At 35.8% G+C, this 13,665-nt stretch overlaps 1 long non-coding RNA gene and 1 pseudogene across 1 annotated transcript in view; one reads left to right on the forward strand and one right to left on the reverse strand.

The window, feature by feature from the left end:
- Positions 1 to 13,665, forward strand: part of LOC143673548 (uncharacterized) — an 838,506-nt gene that overhangs the window by 30,168 nt on the left and 794,673 nt on the right. The window lies entirely within an intron of this gene.
- LOC143661032 (ferritin heavy chain pseudogene) lies at positions 4,481 to 5,354 on the reverse strand (annotated as a pseudogene).

A 13,665-nucleotide genomic window follows, 5' to 3' on the forward strand; every position in this document is an offset into this window, starting at 1 on the left:
CCAAATATCTTAACTCAAAGAGGTGGCACAGTAAGTGGGTATATTAATTTGTTAAAAGCTGCCAGAATGCAATATACCAGAAATATATTGGCTTCTTAAATGGGAATTTTTAAAGTTGCAAGTTTACAGTTCCAAGGCCATAAAATGTCCAAACTAAGGTATCCAGAAAAAAATACCTTGACTTAAGAAAGGCCAATGTCTGTCACATGGGAAGGCACATGGCTGACATCTGCAAGTCCGTGTTCCTTATTCCATTGCCTGTAGCTTCTGAGGCCAGTGGTTTCCTCTCTAAGTATCTATGGGCCTTCACTTAGCTCCTCCAGGGCAAAACTCTGGGTTCTGGCTTTTTTAGCATCTCATGGGAAGTCACAAGGTAATGTCTGCTGGGTTCTACATCTCTAGAAATTCTTGTCCAGATGTCTGCTCACTCTATCAGCACTCCAAGCATCTTCAGATGTCCTGGTATCTCTGTCAGTCCTGAGCTTTTTCCAAATGTCTCCCCTTTTTTAGACTCCAGTAAACTAATGAAGTCCCACCTTGAATGTGCAGAGTCACATCTCCATCTAATCAAAAGACCACACCAACACCTGTGTGAATCATATCTCCATTGAAACAGTCCAATCAAAGTTTCCACCCCACAGGATTGAATCAGGATGAAAAGAAACATGGCTTCTCGCAGAAGATTGGATCAGGAAAAAGAACATGGCTTTTCTTGGGTACATAACAGCTTCAAACTGGCACAGTGGAGATTATAAATCCAGTGGCTCAGTTATAGATTGAGGTTTGAGGAAAAAAATTTACTTAGTATGTCTTCAATTAGACTCATTTGTAGATGAAATTATAGACGTGTGGCTTTGGTATTTACACCAAATCGCTTTTTATTCTGAGTTTAACAGATTGGCGTAAAACAACTGGAAACCTTAATTTGCATAGGAAATAGTCAGATTTGGGGGGTAGTCTGTAATCTCCTGACACAGCTTGCAATGATATCTCCCAAATGCAGCTTATTTTCTATATGTGTTTAGCTCTGATTTGTTGTTCTTTGGTTTTCATTACTTTTATCCGTGCACAATTTAGAATGTGCCAGCATTGCACTATTTTATCATGTATAATCTTTTTTATGGATCTATCATGCATTAAACTGTCTGCAAGATGTTCATATTCATGGTTGTGAGAGTACTTGATGGTCTTTCACAAACTTATCAAATATTTAATGGGGTTTTGGTTTTAACTTGTTGGAAACAGTAATTTAATAACCCTTACGCAGTTTTCTCAGAGCATAAATTTTCCTCACTCTGACTTTTGATATGAAAATGCATTTGAATCTTTGGGACTTAGTCTTCACCAAACTACCATTTCTGCCATTATATTTAAGACTTTCAGTTATGTTAATATGCATCTCTAACTGATAAATCTTCTTTCTTGGCTTTTTTGATGTGTTTATTCCAAAGCTAAAATGTTTAAGAGAGTAAGGTGCATTCATCTCCAGGAAAAATTGAAACATTTAACTAGTAATATTGTGTAATGTGTTTGCAATGCCCATGACTTCCTTAGAGTCAGCCATTTTGGTTACCTGGTTCTTAATTCTATTTATCAATTTACTTGAGTAGTAGTCTTGAACATAAATGTTTAGTACATAAATTTCATCCTATCATTGTTCCTTTAATTTTTTTTTAATATTTTGAGAAATAAATTAAAGAATAGCTTCGGTTTTAATATTTAAAGATTATACCGCTATCTACCCACACCCACTTTTAAGCCTCCTTCAAAGTATTTTCATTGATTTGGGATGAAAATCTGCAGTCTAACATCTGCAACGTTCTGTTTGGTCTTGTCATGTCTCAAACATAATCTCTCCTCTTCTGATCTACAGCAAACTTCTCTCTGTTTCTTAAATGCCCTAAGGCTCTTTGTAATTTCTCTTAGGCTCTTTGTAATTCTATTTGTTTGTTGCACCTGCTGTTCCATTTTGCTCTTACAGTTCTTTCCTCCTCCATTCACTTAACCAATTACCTTCTCACTCTTCATATTCCAGTTTAAATGTTATTTCCTCAGGGAGGTTTACTCTGGCCTTCCAAATTCTGTTAGAATTTCTTGATGCACACCCTTATTTTTTCTTTGGTGTAGCTGTTATAACTACAATTAAATGATCATTTAAATGGGTGTAACTGTTGCTTAAACAGTGTAAAATTCATCATTTGACTACAAGCTGTGTGAGGACTGAGGCTGTCTGTCTTATTTTCCAATGTCTAAATCCTCAGTTAATACTCCATAAATATTTGATGAGTGAATAAGTGAATGAAGGAATCCTTAAATCTAAGTTCTTGGTGATAGTTGCTAAGATCCATGAGAAGAAAATTATTTGCATTTTAACTTATTAAGATGAGGGATCTCTGTGGGTTTTACTGTAGAATTCCTTAGATGATAATAAGCTGAATTTTTGTGCTAATAAAAGAGATATTGCAACATCAGAAGATATATGGGTTTTTGCAGAGAGTGTCTATACTAAGCACATGACAAAGCAGCTGCCTAAAAAAAAAATGATGCTTTATCCTAACCTTCCAGAGCAAACCTGACCAAGCTTTTTTAAATTCTTGATCCTTATATTAAAAAGACCTAGTGTGATTAAGAGAGAGGATTTCCAAACTTATATAGTCAGCTGTTTTTTCTCAGCTGTAGGCATTGCTGACTTAAGCAACTCTGAGGCATTATTTATCAATATTAAGTGCAGAACTATTCAATTGCTAGTTCTTCATAATGCAATGTACATGTGTGGATGAAACCATTTCTATAATTGAACTTGATTTTTAGACATCCCTTACTAAATAGCTGCATTGAGATGTAAATTATTCTGTAAAAAGCCAAGAGTTTAGAACATGAAACAGAAATCTATTCCATATAAAGATTTTAGGGTATCAATTGACATGCTACTTACTGATCCACTAAAATGTTAGATAATGTATTTAAGTAATTTTTGTTAGAATTTTCATGAGAAATGACGTTTGCTTGCTGGAAATAATTCAGTGTAAAAAGTAATTTCTTTTAGATTGGTACTGATTGAACTGAGTAGATTGATGATACTCCAAATTAAATTCTAGGAGAAAGGACAAATAGTCTCTGCTATGTATTTCGTCTGGAACCCCTACCTTCACATTGTTTGTTAGCTCTGAATTTTTGTACATTTTTAGCTGACCCCCTGATGTCTTTGCAAACATTCTTTATTATTGTAAAATATCCCTTATTATTACAAATAAGAGTATAAATAATTAGTTTTTAAAGCAGTGTATTAAATAGTTATATATCTCCCTGGATTTATCATCCAACCTCTGCATCCAATTATCCAAAAAAAACCATAGTGGTCAAAACTGATTTTATACCATGTGACTTTCTTTAAAAAATAATTGAAGGAAGATATGTCCACCTAAATTCCTCAACTTGTTTCCCTTTGCAAAACAATGTCATCCAGAGTCTTTATACATCAGCTTGATATTTGAGCTTGTAAACTGAAGTTCTAGAGAATACCCACAGAAGCCATCATCCAAATAGTGGCGTAGATGATGCCTCACATATGTACTTATTAGTTAAGTGAATTTCTGATGCAGAAATGTAAAGCAATCGAAAGCAATAACAGTCCATAAACTGCAATATGAAATGTTCAGTAAGGCACCCACAGAGGAGAAGGCTATTACGTGCAGTTGTTTGCAAGCTTGAAGAGACGGAAACAGAAGGTAATTACAGTTTCGAAGATGGATTAATAATGCATTACAGTTTAGGTAGTCACTGTCCCCTACCCATCCTTTTGAGTCCCTCATACAGTAGCTTATGTTGGTAGCTTGCCAAAAGACACAATAAGCTTTCCCACATTTATTTCTATTTTTCTATAATGAATGATTTTTTAAGAGATGGTCATATGATTCTAAAAAGAAGGAGGAGGCCGAGGAGGAGAAGAAGGGGGAGGAGATGATATGGCAGCAGCAGCAACTTGTTATAGGTCAAGCTGATTGCTTTTAGATGTTTCCTTGCTGTGCAGCTCAACTCTACTGCCAGATATGTGTGTAGCCACCATGGCAGATACGGTTAGATGCCTGATGAGGATGCATTCTCTCCTACTACAGAATTTTATCTTGTTTGGGGCATCATTGTGACCAGGTTAAAAATACACCCTTCCCTAGGTTTCCATGCAACTTGGTGTGACCCTGTAACTCAGTTTTGACCAATGAATGAGCTGTACCAAGTAGTGGTTCTAGGAAAGCTATTGATTTCCTGAGAAAAAGGAACTGACAAGGTTGGCAGGAACCTTTTGCCCTTTACTTCATCCCCCTTCTTACTTTGCGACATCCTGGCTCTGTTTCTGGAAGTAGAATACCTATACAGTGATCATGAAGACAATAATCACAAATTAACAGTGCCCAAGAAAGATCCCCGATCTGGACCAGGACCTTGGTGACTTACAAGCAGCTCCTGACTGGCCGGCTTTCAATTTCTTTTTTTTTTTTGGGTACCAAATTACTTTATTTGAAGGAATGGTACAAATGAAACAACTTGGTGGGTGTTGATACAACGTAATAGAAAAGGCAAAGGTAAACCCAACATGCATGCACGGCCCTGGTGACCACAGAAGTCACCCCGTGACTCTGGAGAAGACAGTGTAAGGCTTAACTCTCATCATGACTGTTTCCCAGGGTGTGCTTGTCAAAGAGATACTCTGCCAAGCCAGAATCCGGGGCCCCCATCTTGTGCAAGTTGGTCACGTAGTCACCCAACTCTTTGATGGATTTCACCTGCTCATTCAGGTAATGTGTCTCAATGAAGTCACACAAATGGGGGTCATTTTTGTCAGTGGCCAGTTTGTGCAATTCCAGTAATGACTGATTCACCCTTTCTTCAAAATGTAATGCACACTCCATTGCATTCAGCAAGCTCTCCCAGTCGTCTCATTCTGGTTTCTTGATATCCTGAAGGAAGATGCGGCTACCTCGTTGGTTCTGCAGCTTCATAAGTTTCTCAGCATGTTCCCTGTCCTCATGAGATTGGTGAAGAAAATATTTGGAAAAGTTCTTCAAAGCCACATCATCACGGTCAAAGTAGTAAGACATCGACAGGTAGACGTAAGAGGCGTAGAGCTCCAGGTTGATCTGGCAGTTAATGGCGGCCTCTGAGTCCTGGTTGTAGTTCTGGCGCACCTGCGACGGGGACGTGGTCGTCATGGTGGGCTGTTGAGGAGAGGAGGAGGCAGCGGCTGCGCGGCGCTGGAGAGGTGGCTGAAAGCTGCTCGGAGGGGCCGGCCGACGGGGAGGAGGCGAGCGCCGGGTTCCGTTCAAGCACTGTTGAAGCGGGAAACCACGGCGACTCTCCGCGAAGACGTCTGCGGCCTCTATTTCTTGATATGTGAGAAAAACCACCTCCTCTTTGCTTTTGCCACTGTGATGTTTCTTAACCACATGTAGCCATACACAGTGCTTACTGATGCCAACATAAGCAAAGTGGCAGCAGATTCTACCAGCATCCCTCCACTTTGCAGTGGTCATGACTTTTAAGCAGAGACCCATTCTGACCAAAGAGAGACCAAACTCCACGTTTGGTTTCATTCACCTGGGAAAAAACAATGGCATAGATGTATGTGAAATTACTAGAGTTAAATTTTAGACAAAATGGTGCATCAAAGAAGATTTTTTTTTTTTTTTACTGTTATGATTCAATTACCACATCTATATTGGAAATGAAAGAAGTGTTTGCTGGAATTAAGAATATATTAACCTCAGAGAATTCAAAATCATCTTTATATATATGTATTGCATGCATAAGCTACAGGTAAATTTTGTAGATTGAATAATGTAGTCAATGGTTGCACATTGCCAGCTTAAAGCAAATATTTGTATAATGTAATCATCAAGGTTTTACATTATCATTAAAAGGAGAGAATAATTCAAATCTAATTTCAATTCTAGCATACAATTCCAATTAACTGATTAAATTAGATCGATGATATTGACAAAAATATCCCCCAAATTATTTTTTGTTAATTTTTCCTCTATTTGATAAAATATGTTTTGGTGTCTCACTTTTGCCATTAGTGTTTCTTTGCAACTCAAAATATGAAGTTCTGTAAAAATGGGAAATGAACCCATTGTGTGTGGAATAAAATTTCCAAACTAATCACTAGTAGCCTAATAGGAATATCTGCACAGAAACTAGAATGCATGTTTCTTGCTTTGTCAATGAACACATGTATTGTTGTTTTTTTTTTTAATAGATATTTTTTAAAGAAATTCTTAGGATTAGGATCAAGATATTTGGTAAGAACACTCACTATACAGTGTTAGCTTCTCATGCACCTGGGGAATTATTTTATTGTTGTTGAATCTAAACTCATTTTGCCAAGATTGCAAATTGTTCTAGTTATGGTGCTAAGATTTTTTATACATTAAGAGTTATTTATAATCCCCTTATCTCTCTGTATTATTTTCCGTAGGAATTGCCATTCATAAAATGAGTGGGGAAAGGTATATACGTTGTTTAAAAAGGTGAATTAATATAGCATTTAATTTACTATCTTGAGCATTGTATTGATAAAATGGTAGTGAATTTTCTGGAAAAAAATTATACCAAATAAAATTTTTCTCAATTTAAAAGATATAAATATGGACCAAAGATATAGGTCCCAGTTCTTTTCATCTTTTCCCCCATTTGCGGAAGTACACAAAATTACTCTCATTCCTTTGTTCTTTCTTCCTATTTTTTCTGTTATTCATCCAACGTTACCTAATCTTTGATAACATGAATCATATGTAACTTACATATTTAAGGACCTTCCTGCATGGGATTTCTTCTTCATTTATACTTGAGGAGCTTTGTCTCCTGAGGCTGTCATTGGAGTTGTATTTTTCCAAAAGTCAAAGGCCCTGACTATTCATAGTACAAGGCAACGTAGTTGTTTGCTTAATTGTTGGGAATGTAATACTGTTATTTTTTCCACTGTGTGAAATTGTGCACAGGGATCTTTATTATGCATAACTGACATGTGCACTAAGGTAATGCTGATGTGATCTCCTCCCCCCTCCCACTTTTTTGTATGTCTCTCTTTCTCTTTCTCTTTTCTCCTTTTTTTCAAATTGACTTGATTTGGGTTCCTTTAAAGAATTTTGACGGATGTCTCCAACTTTAAGAGAAATGTCTTGAGTAGTTATGTGTAATCTAGAAATGGGACTTCCTTTAAAATTTTTGCCAGTCATGTTAAAACCATGAGGGAGTATGATTAACGTGTTTTAAAACAATTATGAAATATATATTGGGTGGGCCATGGTGGCTCAACAGGCAGGGTTCCCGCTTGCCATGCCAGAGACCCAGGTTGATTCCCACTACCTGCCCATGCAAATATATATATATATCAACACTAATATATATATATATATATATATGTATATATATATATATATATATATATCAACACTAAAAATAAATTCAGAAGCCCAGTATTATATTTGGCCCACTTTGTATCATAAACTCTTTCTTATTTTCTTGCAAATTCCAAAGCAGCTTTTCTGCATCCAAAAGGAATTCTGATGGCATTATCATAAAACTTTGGATAACCCAAAGAGGAAATATCATGAAAATAGATGCAACATGAAGTTGTTCTGAAAAGGATTCCAGCTCTGCAAATATATTTCTATAAATGGCATAAACCACTAGCTAACAGCTGAGCCACTCTCTGGGGATCAACCAGCTTGAGTGCAAAATTGGGAGAGGCCAAAGAAGGGAGATTAATTCTTTTCTTTAGTTCCATGGGGCCTGTTATTGTGCCCTGCAGAATTGTAAAGGGCTAATGGAGCAGTGTGTGCTTTATTTTTACCCATACAAATTATTTTGTTTACCTCGTGGGAAAGCGTAAGGAGAAATTTAATGTCAAACAAACGTTTTGATTGTAACTTTGCAGCACACTAAGCCGTTGTGTTGAGATCAAATGCAAATGTATTATTTGAAAATTCTAGTAATTTGTGTTTTAATTATTGCTTTATCATAAATCAAACATTTTACAAAAATAAATCCTGCAGTTTTAATCATCTGATCATTCAATTCCATCATTTCTGTATCTGTTTTTCCATATAGCCACAGTGATTACAGAAGAGGTAAGGATACTAGTGGGTGTTATGGAGTCAAAACAATTCTCATACTGGCACTTGAGTTTGCAAATGATAATGTAAATTTTTCCTGCTGTGATTTGAATTTATCTCGTACTCATTCTGTACACATGCCTCGTGGCAGGCTTCCCAAATCATGGAATCTATGATTGACCTCATTTAGAAAACAAACATTCTTGGAATGAATCTGAGAAGCTTATGTGATAAAATTAACACAAGTATAATCAAGACATTCCTCCTGGCCCTCTCATATAAAAATGAATCATAATTTATATTTTATAATCAAGAAAATGAAATGCATGTTCATACATTTTAATGTCAGCTTGGTATTGGTCTTTCTTTTATGTATATCTATGAGACTTCTCTACCTTTCACCTCTCACACCATCCCCAGATGCACTTAAATGGCAGGGATAGAGCTTGACTGTGCAAGCTTGCCTTAAGCTGCTGCAGAGCCAAGAAGAAATTTGTGGCCAAAGCCTCATATACGAGGGCAATTCTTCAACTCTGGAAGGGTGAATGTGAGATTAGGTGGTGTGGTATTGTCCATAGAGATCATTTGGACTTCAGAGATGCAAATTCTAATCCTGCCTGAGGCATTTTCTTAAAATATTCTGTCAATAATGGTTGGGACTTTGGGCATTGGTCAATGCTGATCGTGGTTGCTCTGTTGAAAATTTCCTCCCTTAACTTCTGTCATGCTATATACTTGTGATTCTATCGATTGGTCAAATATCTATCTACCTACCTACCTATCTACCTACTTACCTATATCTGTCATTTCCCATTGTCATTTTGAAAACAGCTGTTTTATATATATATATATATATATATATATATATATATATATATATTTATATATTTCATCCTTCAGCCCCCTCTCAAACTTCAGGAGAGCCTTTCCAGTTACCTACCCATCCCCTCTAAAAGCAGGTTCCAACATGAACTCAAATCTTCTGACAATGACTAAACTCACCGTATGTTCCCCTTAATAGTGTCTCATTCTTATTTGTGTTCTTGCCCTGTCATATTCCTAGTTATCTAGTCTCAAAATCATAGTCATTTTTTTCTCCCCTTTATAAATCTTTTCCTTCATGCCCAATCAGGTAATAATACAGTGATTGTTTCTAAAATCTTCCTAAGTTTTGCCTCCCCATTTTCCTTCCAACAAGTCATTATCCTGGTTGGGAAAATTCTTCTCTTTTACTATTATATTCCCTGACTGGTCTTCCCATTTTAAATATATTCTTTCCTATATATCCTTGCTTTGTATACTTTGACTGTTATAAGATTTCTAAAGAACAGTCATGATTGTATCTCTCCCCTGCACCATAAAATTATGAATTCCTCCATTGCGTGAAGATAAAAATGCAAATTCCCTAGCCTAATGCCAAACTTCCTTTCCACTGTGTTTCTCCCTTAAAAAGTTCATCCCTCCATCATTCTATCTACATGTCCACTCATCATCACTCTGCAGCTCAAAAGTCAACACCTCCATGAAGCTGGCCAGAGAGCTGCTGGCATAAAAAAATCTAATCTGAACCACTAGAATGCTTTGCCTGCTCTCTTGTACTACCCATTGTAACTGTCCTGGTATCATTTCTGAGTTTCTTTGTATAGGAAGGTAAAACTGTTACCAAAGCATTCTTGTAGGAGATTTATGTTTAATTGAGTTTCCAATAGTAACTGGAATTAGAGTGTCAGTGAAAAGACATTGAAAGTAGAGGGGCCAATACTTGCAAATGCATCAGAGCAACATGTCCTGGGACCTGGGAATAGGTTTAGATCGTTTATGTATGTGGATATAGTGGGAAGTGATGCTAGAGACTATCCTGGGGCAACTTTGTAACCGTTGCTAAGAAATTTCCACTTCATCCTCAAATTGATCAAGAGCTGTTTAAACAATTTTACATTTGGAAAATCCCATGATCAATAGTTGTGGTTTGTAACAAACATTTTAGTGACTATGAGAAGAGAAAGTAGACAAAATGGGGAGATTTTAGATATGTTTTCAGTTTAGGGACGGAAAAAAAATACCACGTGTGCGTACTCACACACACTGTGTTTCTACATGTTATTCATTTCCAAGTTTTCATTCTCTCTGTTCTTCAAAGCTGGAATTATTGGCTACATCAACCTGTGTGGAAAGTGCATGGGAGATGAGATCCACGCTAACGCTTTGAAGCAGTGTGTAAGCATCAGGATGGTTTCCTGGACTGATCTGTTTGATGATGGAAGTTCTGCCCCTTCTTTAAGCGTATCCTCTTTTAGGCAGCACCTTTTCAAAGTCCTATCCAAATCTGAGGCCCAGAAGTTTTATCCAATGGAGCTTGTTAAATGTATAGCCTGTGGAGACAGTGACAATGGAGAGGAAACATATTCAGTCAATACTGATAGTTGTGATACAACTGTTTTTATTTCAGCCACCTGTGTTAATCAGGACCATAGGCAGAACTAGAAAATGAGTCTGTTTTCTCACGTACATCTCTGTATTCACTGAAAGTGTTTCATTGTGCAAATAGAACAACATAGGTAACCAAAGATAATATATTTCATAAAATTTTATTCAAAACCTTTCACATTTTTCCTTCTGAACATTAGCACAAATACAACAAAATCACTTTCAAAGGCTGGTGGAATTGCAACTTTGATTGCATCCTTTAAATGTTTTCTTGATGAACTCTCAACTTACATCTCGTTTATTGTCTTGCTTTTGCTCCTTTGTTTTTATGTTTTTGTATTGCATGTGTGTGAGTGTGTGTGTGTGTGTGTGTGTATATATATATGAAACACCTGTGTTTTAAAAATAGGTAATCTATAATTGTTCTTTATAAGACCATAGAAAATAAGATATATTATTGGTCATTCATTTCTATATGAGGTAAAAGAATGTAGACATATAATATTTTAAAACATTAGCTCATAATTTTAAAACTTCTAACAACATTTTTTAAATACAATACATAGGTAGAGTTTCCATCTCAAAAGTGCATTTCTATTCCTATAAAACCAGAGAACAGTTATACTTCTACTTCTATTAGTCGTAACCAGTGCTTCCATTATCTTAAAATACTAAAATTCCATTTTAATTGTATATGTGTTTACTTTATCAAGAACAAAAATCAATATCTTCAGAAATCAATGCCCTTTACAAAATAGCATCAAATGGATGAGGAAGATTGAATGGCCCAAATACGCACAAAGAACTGCCTTGGCCTTTTTGTACCAGCGTTTGCACAGGAGTATGCAATGAAAAAATCAATTACAACACAAGATCTCATAATCAGCATTTAAGTGTTCTCCCATCAAATGGCAGTACAATGCCAAGTCTGCTGACTGTGTTCCATCTCACTAGATTCTGGTTATTTGTATTTTCTTTAAGTCGGAACAGTTATCAGAGGTGCATAATAATGAGATAGATGAGACCTTCCCCCTGCCCACTGTGTGAGAGGCCCCCGTGAGCGTCTGCCAGACCCGGTTTGTCTGTGTGTGTTGGAAGCAGGTAGAAGGAGAAAAGACAGGAGGTAAATAAAGCCATGTGACATCTCTTCCACGGGCCAGTTCTGACAATCCTGTTCGTGCATCCCACACCAAGCTAAACTGAAAAGTAGATTGTGTTGTCAGCATTAATGTGAGTGGTCAACAGTGAGGACGGGGCAGTATAATATGATTAGACTAATTGACCTTATTTATATTTTAAACTGATTTAATGGCAGAATGTAATCTGATTATACAAGGAACAATACAATAACTAATTATATATATATATATATATAATTTATAAGGAAGGTATATAGATGGAAGTTGTTTAAATTGGTTTAATTCAATGGAAATTCTACTTAAATAGGAAAGAATTGTTTTATTGTTTTTTTCCAGTAGTAGCATGACGATGGTGATATTTATGCCTATAGTGGAAAAGTTGCAATTATGGTAGTAGCAATGATAATAGTGGCAGTATCTAATATATATGTAACATTTTCTCAGTTTTTAAGGTAGTTTATATATTTTATTTATCATTTGATTCTCAAAATAGCATAGTGTCCAACACATACTAAACATGCATAAATAAATAGATGAATACTTAAGCCTCTGATTCCTAGAGTACATTACATTTGTGTTTAGCTTTTCCAATTTTTGAAACTGCCATTGTGATTCAGGCCCGTACAAATATGAGCTTCCCTGGTTCTTTCATAATCAGTTGTTTGTTTAGGAATGCATAAACACACGGAAGGCTTATTGACAAGGAAGAGACAGCGGGGCTTCAGCCAAAAGCTTCAGAGTCCTTTGGGATTTGTGAAAATGTTTTCTCCAAACCTCTGGGAAAAATCCAAACTTCCATTATTCCTCTCTCTATAAAACAACAACATGCTTTTGTGGTTGTTGTTGTGTTTTGTTTTAATTTTTAGTGAATACGCCCTTTCTCTTTCCTGTGCCACAAACACATTACTTTCTTAATCCTTTTCTTTCCTAAACCTGTAATTATTTGAAATTTCTGTTTCTGGAGCTTTGACTTAGTGTTTGTTGGTTAAAATAGGCAAGATGATAATGATAGTAGTGAATAGTAGTGGATTATTTTTCTTTTAATAGGCCTCTATTCTTCTGAAATCATATGTTTTCTATCTCTGGTTGGCATCAGTTAGCTAGCAGGAGCTGGGGGTGGGGGTGACTTCCATGACTGACTCTTTGCTTTTGCTGCACATTAGTGAATACTGTTTTCCTTTTATTGGCTTTTTTTCTTAAATGCTACTTGGATCTCTACTTGTACCATATTTTAGATTCTTGAGTTTGAATCTGAAACAAATGAGAAGCATCTGGCATAACATTTTTTGCTTTCTGCCATACATGCCTGATTTTAAATCTTGAACAGACTTCGTGTGCATGTATATAAAAGTAGAGTAATTTGTTATTAAAACACCATTTTATCAAAAGTAAAGAATAGTTTCTAACCTTGATTGTGTGATATGCCACTCGATATAATATTTTATTGAAAAATTCATGCCTTACTTTTCAAAAAAAAATTGTGGCAAAATTGGTGATATTCAGTTGTAAGGTGTTAACACAGCTCCAAAAAATGTCAGATTCTGCATTAGTCTGCAAAGTTGTCCCATCCTTAGTTTGAGTTTCTTCTTTTCCTTTTAAAATGAATTTCATTAATCTTGAATGTTGATAATATGCTTACATATATAAGAGAAGAGTTGGCTGTGATAAAGATAAAGAATCTAAAGAAGATATTGTCAGAATGAAATCAGTTGGGTTTTAAGAGTCAGTATTTATGAATGGCTTTTCTAGAAATTGATGTAATAAGTATTAGATTCTATTGTATGGAGATAGCGATTTTTAGAGTAAAATGTATGTTGAGAGTGAAGAAACAAAGAAAATAAATGGAGAAAAAATGCAAGGGCGTCTTTTCTTTTTCCTAGTTCTCTTCAAAGTTCAGAAGGTTGAGTGATCAAAACAGTGGTAAAATATACCATCTCTGAGTGCATTTAAAGAGAATACTCATCTGGTTAGTGTTTTATAAAACTAGT

This window comes from Tamandua tetradactyla, chromosome 2 (genome assembly GCF_023851605.1).
Source record: "Tamandua tetradactyla isolate mTamTet1 chromosome 2, mTamTet1.pri, whole genome shotgun sequence".
Lineage (NCBI taxonomy): Eukaryota > Metazoa > Chordata > Mammalia > Pilosa > Myrmecophagidae > Tamandua > Tamandua tetradactyla.